The sequence below is a fragment of the Symphalangus syndactylus genome, chromosome 1, assembly GCF_028878055.3.
Source record: "Symphalangus syndactylus isolate Jambi chromosome 1, NHGRI_mSymSyn1-v2.1_pri, whole genome shotgun sequence".
Classification (NCBI taxonomy): Eukaryota; Metazoa; Chordata; class Mammalia; order Primates; family Hylobatidae; genus Symphalangus; species Symphalangus syndactylus.
The window spans coordinates 123,567,844-123,577,606 of record NC_072423.2 but is presented as its reverse complement, the minus strand read 5'-3'; positions in this window follow the sequence as shown (position 1 = coordinate 123,577,606).

The window sequence follows — 9,763 nt, the reverse complement described above, 5'->3', positions numbered from 1 at the left end:
AGCATTAGGTATATCTCCTAATGCTATCCCTCCCCCTTCCCCCCACCCCACAACAGTCCCTGGAGTGTGATGTTCCCCTTCCTGTGTCCACGTGTTCTCATTGTTCAATTCCCACCTATGAGTGAGAACATACGGTGTTTGGTTTTTTGTCCTTGTGATAGTTTACTGAGAATGATGATTTCCAGTTTCATCCATGTCCCTACAAAGGACATGAACTCATCATTTTTTATGGCTGCATAGTATTCCATGGTGTATATGTGCCACATTTTCTTAATCCAGTCTTTCGTTGTTGGACATTTAGGTTGGTTCCAAGTCTTTGCTATTGTGAATAGTGCTGCAATAAACATACATGTGCATGTGTCTTTATGGAACCGTCTTTAATTGCATAATATTTCATCCTATGAATATACCGTTGCTTAACTCATTTTTCTGCTGTTGAACATTTTGGTTATGTGCAGTCACTTTCATTCAGTACTCCATAATGCTCTTACTTTTCTGTAGGTGGAAGCACGTGAAAAAACAATCAGGACCAACCTCTCTTTCCATAAGTAGCCTTTGGTGCCAAACAAGTGGATACATTTCAGATTATCATGTGGCAGGTTTGTCTGGTGCCATATCCCCTAACAGTCTAAATCGCAGTGCACGGGTCAATATTCCGAGTTGGTATGCTCTTAGAACATCACCTTTCAAAACTGGGCTCTGCTCAATTAGATGTGTCAAAGATGACTGGAAATAGCAATGACTAAAGCATACTTTCTATGGCCAGAGTAGGTGGGTGCTAGGTGAGGGTGCAGGAAAGGCAGCAGCAGCATGCCTTCCATCCTTGAGCCACTTGTTTCTGTTATAACAATCAATTTTCTCTCACCTTAATTTGGGATCCTCTTTGGTTAGGTTGTTGTTGTTGTTGTTATATTCTTTAGATATGTTCAAACTCCAAGCATGTGAACATTGTCTTAATGACATTTTGTAAACAATGCCACCATTTAAAAATTTAAAGATTTTCCTCCAGATTAGCCTAAAATGCAGATATGGTTTTATTCCTTATAATTTTACAGTGGCCTACTCCCCTGCTTCTGGAAGACTTCTTGGTTGCCCCACACCCAGATTAGGCACTCTTTCCCCTTTAAACAGGAGTATTCAGTGTGTTTCCCTATCTCTGTTCCTGTTTCTCTTCCACTACTGTATGTTGGGAGTGGGTGGGACAGATAATTTGTCTTTAAAATTCACAGGTCTCCAAGAGAAGTTGAATCAAGATCTGCCATTGATCATGAGATCCTGGACATAATGTCAATGCAATCATTGGACAAGTCTTTTGGGGTGTGTTGGGGAAGAGGATGAGTATATTTTTCCCAGCAGCCAGGAAGGAAATGAATATTTATGATCCAGCATGCAGATCATGGTAGATTGGATTATTGTTTTCAATTCTTCACTCTCTCCCTGTGTTTGGATTTTGCAGCCACATACTTTGTTATATGACTTTGTAGTATCTCCTGTTAGAATAGATGGAGTCCATTTCTTTCCTGGCATTGGGTTTGGGTGTGTGAGTTTTGGGTGGATAGAACATACACCACATCTGAGCAGATGTTTTGAGAGCCCTTGCATGGTTCAGCCATTGCTCTTTTATCTCCACCATGAGACTGAGGTATATAGGCTGCTCCTTCAGCCTGTGCCCTGGAAGAATGAAGACACATGGAGCAGACATGTAACCTGAGTGAGAAATGAACACTTATTATTGTAAGCCACTGAGATTTGGGTGTAATTCGTTACTGTAGAATAACCTTGTGAAAGATGACTACTATGTTGTGTAAAGAAACACACAAACCAAAACAACAACAAGAACAACCAAAATAAATTTCGGGATAATGTCTTGAGTTTTTAAAAGTGTGACGATGATATGTCTTGCTATGAATTTCTTTAGGTTTATCCTGTTAAGAGTTTGCTCAGCCTTTTTAACCTGTAGGTTTTAATCTTTTGCCAGATTTGGGTTATTTTCAGCCATTATTTCTTTAGGTGTTTTTTCAGCCTTACCCTCCTTCTGAGATTCTAGTGATGCAATGTTGGATCTTTTTTTGTAGTCCCACAGGTCTCTGAGGCGCTGATCATTTATTTTTTCAGCCTATTTTCTCTGTGTTATTCAGGTTGTGTAATTTATTGTTCTGTCTTCTAGTTCACTGATTCTTTCCTTTGGAACCCTCCATTCTGCTATTGAACCCATCCATTGAGGTTTTTTTTTTTTTCCCTTGGTATTGTATATTTTAGTTCTGAAATTCCCACTTGGCTGTCTATAGCTTCCGTTTCTTTGATGAGAATTGTTTGTTTGTTTCAAGCATGTTTGTAATTGCTCATTGAAGTGTCGGTAGGATAGCTGCTTTAAAAATCTTTGCCAGATATGTCTAACGTCTCTGTCATCTTTGTGTTGGTATCTACTGATTATCTATTTCCACTCAAGTAGAGATTTTCCTGGTTCTTGGTGTGTCTAGTGACTTTCAACTGAAACCTGAACCTTTTGGATATTATGAGACTCTGGATCTTCTGTTTTAGTTGGCCCTTTTCGACACACTTTGACAGGGGAAGGGCACCTAGTTGGAGGCACACTATTACTGCCAGGTGAGGGCAGAAGTCTAGGTTTTCCACTTGGCCCTCATTAACACCTGGAGTTGGGGAGGGTCTCCTTATTACTGTTGGGTGGAGGTGTAGAGTTAGGGTTCCCCAGTAGGCCTCCTCTGATATCCAGTAGGCCTCCACTAATTACATATATGTATACACACACACACACACACACACACACACAAACACATCTTAATCCCAAATATGATAGTACAGGATAACATTAAGGTTGTTTGACCTAAGGGCAGGATTTAGTAACTATGTGAAAGAAATCTCAGAAGCATTCCCGCAACTGGGGTTAATTAGCATCCGGGATGAAGTTGTTTTACCCTTCACAGGGGTGGAAGTCCAGACTTCTCATATGGTCTCCACTGACGTGGGGACATGATATGGTGGGAAGGTCTCACTGCCTCCCACCAGGGACGCTTCCTACGTGGCCTTCTCTGACATCACCCTGGACAGAGTGTGCTTCCTTTACAGTTTGGCAGTTGTTAGAGGTCTAGGCTCTCCACTCGGCATTTGCTGGCATGTGTGGGGGTGGGCCTGCAGTATTTTCTATGGTGTTTGGCTGGAGTAGGCAGTTGTCTGAAAGCTTTCTGTCTTGCTAGGCTGCCTCTTTCCTGGTTCCTTGGCTAGAGAGAGGAGTCCTTTTTTGGAGATTTTTTTTTTTTTTTTGGTCTGAATTCAGCATTTCCAGGTAGCTGGCTTCTTCAGCTCCAAGTCAGGGATCTATGAAGCAAAGAGAAAACCCAGGGAACTCACCACCATGGCATTCCTTAGGTCCCAAGGTCTCTAGCCGGTCTGCCTTCGCTTCGTCTTTTAGAGTGTTATATTTGTTTTATATATAATGTCCAGTGTTTCCAGTTGCATTCTGTGGGAGGCATAGGGAGAAGTATGTCTATCTTCCCAGAAGCAGAAGTCTCCAATACAATGTGATTTTATTTATGTAAATTTTAAAAGTTATATGTATTGTCACAGATATACATACTTTTAATAAATGTATGCGTATATAAACTGGAAGGATATATAGTTAATTCACCATAGTGTTTATAACTGATCTTCCCTGATCACTACCACCCAATCTCTGTTTCCTCACACTTCTTCAGTTTTTTCTTATGGCATCTAGTATTGCCTGCCCTCATGTTGTGTGTTTATTTGTTTACTGTCTTTTTCCTCATACTAGAATGAAAACTCCAAGAGGGCAGGAACATTATCCATCCTGCTCACTGTTGCATCCTTAACACTTAGAATATGTAGTAAGCACTCAATAAGCATGTACTGAGTGAATAAATTAATGAAAAAGTAAATAAGAAAGGGGATAAAATGTATCAGTACTTTCTCTGTAATTAAAAACAAAACATTTTGAAAAGACTGAGAATATCACCTCTTTCTCCAATGAGAAGGCACATGGAAATGCAAGGGAGTATGAGAAACACAGTTATGGGCAGAATATGGACTCTTATTTTATAAGCCAATTAATCACAAATACTGCTATTTTAAGGAACCAATTACTTGTAACACAGCTCACAACTGATCAAGACACACCAGTGGGAATGAGTACAGCTGGAAAGAAGCTCTCTATTGTTTTCATTCCTACTTTATTATTATTGTTTTTTAAAATTTTTAAAACAACTTTTATTTTAGGTTCAGAGGTACATGTGCAGCTTTGTTATATAGGTAAACTCCTGTCGTAGGGGTTTGTTGTAGAAATTATTTTATCACCCAGGTACTAAGCCTAGTACTCGATGGTTATTTTTTCTGATCCTCTCCAGATGCTGGCAAGGTTGCGGAGCAAAGGGAATGCTTATACACTGTTGATGGGAGTGTAAATTGGTTCAACCATTGTGGAAAGCAGTGTGGTGATTCCTCAAAGAGCTAAAAACAGAACTACTGTTTGACCCAGCAATCCCATTACCAGGTGTATACGCAAAGGAATATAAATCATTCTACCATAAAGACATATGCACGTGAATGTTTACTGAAGCACTATTCACAATACCAAAGACATGGAATCAACCTAAATGCTCATCAATGACAGATTGGATAAAGAAAATATGGTACAGATGCACCATGGAATACTATGCAGCTGTAAGAAAGAATGAGATCATGTCTTTTGCAGGAAAATGGATGGAACTGTAGGGCATTTTCCCTAGCAAACAACTACAGGAACAGAAAACCAAATATCACATGTTCTCACATACAAGTGGCAGCTACATAATGAGAACTCATGAACACAAAAAGGGGAACAACAGACCGTGGGGCATTCCTTCTTTTCTAGATAAGTTTTTCTTTTGGGATTTGAGCCTCTTTGATTTGAAATTTAGCATAGGCCCAGAAGAAGACTCTGTCCTCTGAGTTTAATTTTTCCTAATCTCCTAGAGAGGCAGCATTGGCTACTAGCTAAGAGTGCAGCCCCTGGGGCCAGTGCTATGGAGTGAATGTGTCTCCCAAAATTTATGTTTTGGAAACTTAATCCCCAGCGCAACAGTGTTGGGTAGTGAGGCCTTTGGGGAGGTGATTAGATCCTAAGGGCTCCGCCCTCATAAATGGATTAATGCCACTATAAAAAGGGCTTGTGGGAGTGGATTTTCTCTCTCTTGCCCTTCTGCCTTCTACCATGTGAGGACACAAAAAGAAGTTCCACACCAGATGCTGGCATTTTGATCTTGGACTCCCCAGGCTTCAGAACTGTGAGAAATAAATTTCTGTTCTTTATTAATTACTCAGTCTCTGATATTCTGTCATAGCAGCACAAAACAGACTAAGAAAGCCAGTCTGTCAGTGTTCAAGTCCTGGCTTGACCATTTGCTCACTAGGCAAGGGAACTAATCTGTAAGCCTCATTTTTCCCATCTATAAAATGGGAATAATAATAGCATCTACCTCTAAGGGTGGCTGTAGATTGAATTACTACTTATAAAATGCTTAGAATGGTGTCTGAAACACAGTAAGAGCTCAATTAAAATTGTCTATTGCCAGCCTCTTGTTAATAGCTTATAAGATTGAAATTATTAATTATTAACTATTAACATGCAAGAGTGCCAGGTAAAATGCAGGTTGAACAAAACTAAAGCCAGGCACTTTTGTGGTTGGCCACAATAGGCAAGATGCTAATGACTATGGTCACCACCTGCCCAGAACCAACCCCTGCCAATGCCAGGAAGACCTTACAGAGAAGAGCCTAAGCCAAAAGAGGTGCCCACATTCTGCCTGGATGTTGGCAAAGGGAAGACTCATTTAAAAAGACAAGCAAAGACTGCAGGGAGGGGCTTCACCAATCTGGCTGTCCTTTCTAGCCCTTGTTGTTTTCTCACACGCTGTCCTGCTTTGAGAGCAAGATTTCCTTCCTTTCCCTCTGACCTCAGAGGCACCCCACCCTAAGTGGGTCTATTTCATCTCTCTGTGCCCTCATCCTGCAGGGATCCTTGAGATGCTGTGTCAGGCTGAACTCTAGTGTTTGCAAAGCTAACGATCACTTGGAGCAGCCAGGGCTTCTCTGGGGCAGGCCGGAAGGAAAGCGCAGGAGGGGGCCCCTGCTTTAACCTTGGCTCTAAGTCTGTTGGAGAAAACTCAGGATTTCCTGAGCCTAAAGCCAGAATTGCCATCAGGTTCTCTATTAGTCCTATTTGTGCTCTATTAGTCTGTGAGTGACCACCTTGCTGCATTACCCTGGGATAATCCAGGCTTGTTTTCTCTACCCTAGGTCTGCAAGGTGAACGGCTGCCCAGTAATCCTACTGCCAGTATTCAATGAGAATACACATGCTCACTTTGCTCCTGCCTGTGTCAACCATAGCAGCTTCGCAGTCTTCACCACTGGGTCTAACCTTCTTGGCCTTTTCCTTTTACCTCAACTCTGCTCAGTCTCAAACTTGCCCTTCATTCCTGACCTTTGATTATATTCTCTCAGAGTTAACCCTAATTCTGGCCTCCAGGGCTCCCTAACTATTATTCATAACCAACCCTTGGACAAAGCCTGATCCCAGCTGTCCCAAGGAATCATCCCGTTTGGTCCAGACCTGACCCCTGGATCCTGCCCCATCACAGGCTCTTGAGGCTGGTTGGGGAGGGAGTGGAACTGGTTCATGGGGCCTGGTTGTGTGCTTGAGGCTGACACTGTCATATATAATGAACCTAAGCCCACATGGCACTGTCCAGCCCAGCCATGGCTGAATCAGAGGGGAGGCCAGGAGTTTGTGAGCGGAGCACCAGATGAGTCTGATAGAAACTTTCAGACCCTGTAGGTGGGGAGTTAGACTTGAGCTTCTTACATAAACCCAGGAGGCACTGAAGACTGGTCCATCCATTAAACCAGAAGTAAAAAAACCAAAGACCAAAACCCTCTGCTATCCAGTCTGGGAAAGCAGAAGCTGCACTTTACCCAGGTCAGTGGATAGAAGAAGAGTTGCCCGTGAGCAATTCGAGGCTGAGCCTGAACTGTGTGAGTGTGTGAAGTTCAGATTCACACCACGTGAGTGATGCAGGAACATAAAGTCATGCAGGAACTCCAGGCAAGGAATGGAACGTAAACACTGCCCCCAAGCCCACAGAATCCCAGCATAAGCCGATGAGAAGCTAAAAGATGCCTGCATATCCCAGGGTGCTGGAACTCCCATGGAGAATCACCCTGCTGAAGACGAGCTAGCGGGAAAGATTCCAAGCCATGAGAAGAAATGAATTCGTGAGAGGGAGCAGCCACAGACACACAAATAAGATTGCACCCCAAGATGGAGAGATGATAAAACAATCTGGAAGAAGCCTTAACATAGATGCACAGAAGAAAGTGCTGGTGTCATGAGAGCCAAGAGGACGAGCACTTAACTGATCACTGAGAGAGTGACACCTGGTCTTAGGCTTAGAAGAGGAGTAGAAGAGAGCCAGTGAAGTCAGGGAAGGCTTCCAAGGTAAAAGGACCAGCAAAAAGTAAGAAATAGTCCAGTTTGTGTGATGTGAGCCCACAGCAAGTGAGAGCTGCTGACAAAGAAGTGTGAGGCAAGTGCAGGAGATGAGGCTAGAGGCAGTTAGGGACCAGAAGTTGAAAGCCATGTACATCTTGCTAATTTCTTTTCTTTTCTTTTCTTTTTTTTTTTTTTTTTTTAAGACATGGAGTCTTGCTATGTTGCTGAGGCTGGCCTTGAACTCTTGAGCTCAAGTGATCCTCCTGCCTCAGCCTCGATCTTTCTGCCCCAGCCACCTGAGTATCTGGGACCACAGGTGCACACCACCATGTCTGGCTTAATTTCTTAGACCTCATCCTAAACTGTAACAAGGAACAACTCCAAAATAGTCTTTGATGTTTTTCAGCTGAAAGCCATTTATCTCCTTCCGTGAAAGTTTAGGGCCAGTTTTGCAACCAGACTGTTGCAACAGCAGCTTTTACCAGTGTGGACTCTGAAAAATGAAATGCATGTGGGGTGTTCCATTGCTCAAGCTGAATGCAATGCACAAAGTAACCTGGGCCTCTCAGAGGAAGGGAAAAGAAGGAGCTGCCTGAAATCAAGTTTATTAGAGCTGTGTGCACCCTGTTGCTCACTCTTTGGGCCTAGAAGAATGAGGTTACAGCCAGCTGGCCTTTGCCACCAAGTCCCACAGCCTAAACAGCTTCACAGGCAAGGATCTGGACCAGCCCCTAGGCCCCTTGGCCCACTGCTCAGTTCTTACTGAGCAGATCCACACATGGATCCCAGGCACAAGTTGGGAAGTCTGTTCCACGTCCAGCTGAAGGTGTGAATGACTGCAGTCAAGCCAACTAAATGATTGGAGACTGATCTTCAGGGAGGGAGAGTATTATCTATGCCTTTCAAGGACGTGTCAGCTCCCCCTTTCTCCCTCTGCCCAGTTTTGGATTGTGGAATGATGGCTGAGTAGCAGGTGCCAAACCCAGCCTCACTTCCGCCCACTGACTTCCCAAGCGTCTCTTAGGAGGTTCATGACCAGACCCATCCCCAGGCTCTACCACAGGGAAGGTGATCTTGGGCGAATCTCTGAAACGGGACTTTTGCTCGTGGTGTGTAATGTGTGAAAAAGCCAGGGATGGTGGGATATGGAGAATGCTTTGAAGCCCAGGCAGTCCGTCAATTCTCCCAGAATGCCTGGCAGGGATGCAGCTGGCTGCCTTCCTGTGCCTGTGGCAGATACAACTGTCAACACATGTCTCAGTGATCTATTGCCACAATCAATGCATAACAAGCCACCCAGAATTCAGTGGCTTATAACAAATGTCTGTTTAGCCCAAGAGAGTCTTTAGGTCAGTGATTCAGGCTGGATGACTGGTCTTGGCTAGGCTTCCTCATGTGACCTGCAGGGTGGCTGGCTGTCAGTTGGGGGTCACCTGTCCGGGGCTTAGCTGGGGAGCCATGGCTGTGCAGGTGAAACTTTCTGGAAAACTCTGCCATCCTTCCAGAGGCTGGCCAGGCATGTTTCATGGCAAACGTGGAGGTGCAAGAGCAGAAGTGGCAAACTGCCGGCATTGTTGAAGCTTCTGTCATGTCACAACCTTGGCCAAACTCAGAATGAAGGGGGAAATTCACAACATCTCTCAATGGGAGGAGCCCAAAAGTCGCATTATAAGGGTGTGAATACAGTGAGGGGTGAAGGTATGGGGCACTTAAAGCAATCAGTTTACCAAAACACTTTTCAACTCAGTCCTCCACAACTGCTACCAATCGATTGAGTTCAGACACGACATAAAAGCTGTTTGCCATTACAACTCTAAATACACAATTTTCAAGCTAGGTTTTGTGTAGCTCTTCAGTTCCAAAGGAGTGCTTCAGGGACTGGGGTGATGGAAGGAGGGGGAGGATAAAGGCAGGGTTTTGGGTTCTCCTGCTCACTTAGAGCTCATCCACTCTTACTTGTTTTATTTATTTATAAATCTAAAAGTCTCAGTCTTTTAGATCCTGCAACCAGAAACTGGCTCACTGTCATTCTGCCACATTCTGTTGGTCAAAGTAATCAATTACTAACCTAAATTCAAATGGGGCCCAGCTAGAGTTTGTATTTTTTGTAGAGACAGGTTTTCACCATGTTGGCCAGGCTGGTCTCAAACTCTACTTCCTTTTCCTGGAAGGTTCACTTTGAGAGGAGCTAGCCATCATATAAGTAGTCTGACTACTCTCAGACTGCCATACTTGTAAGAAAACTCGAGCTAGCCATGTG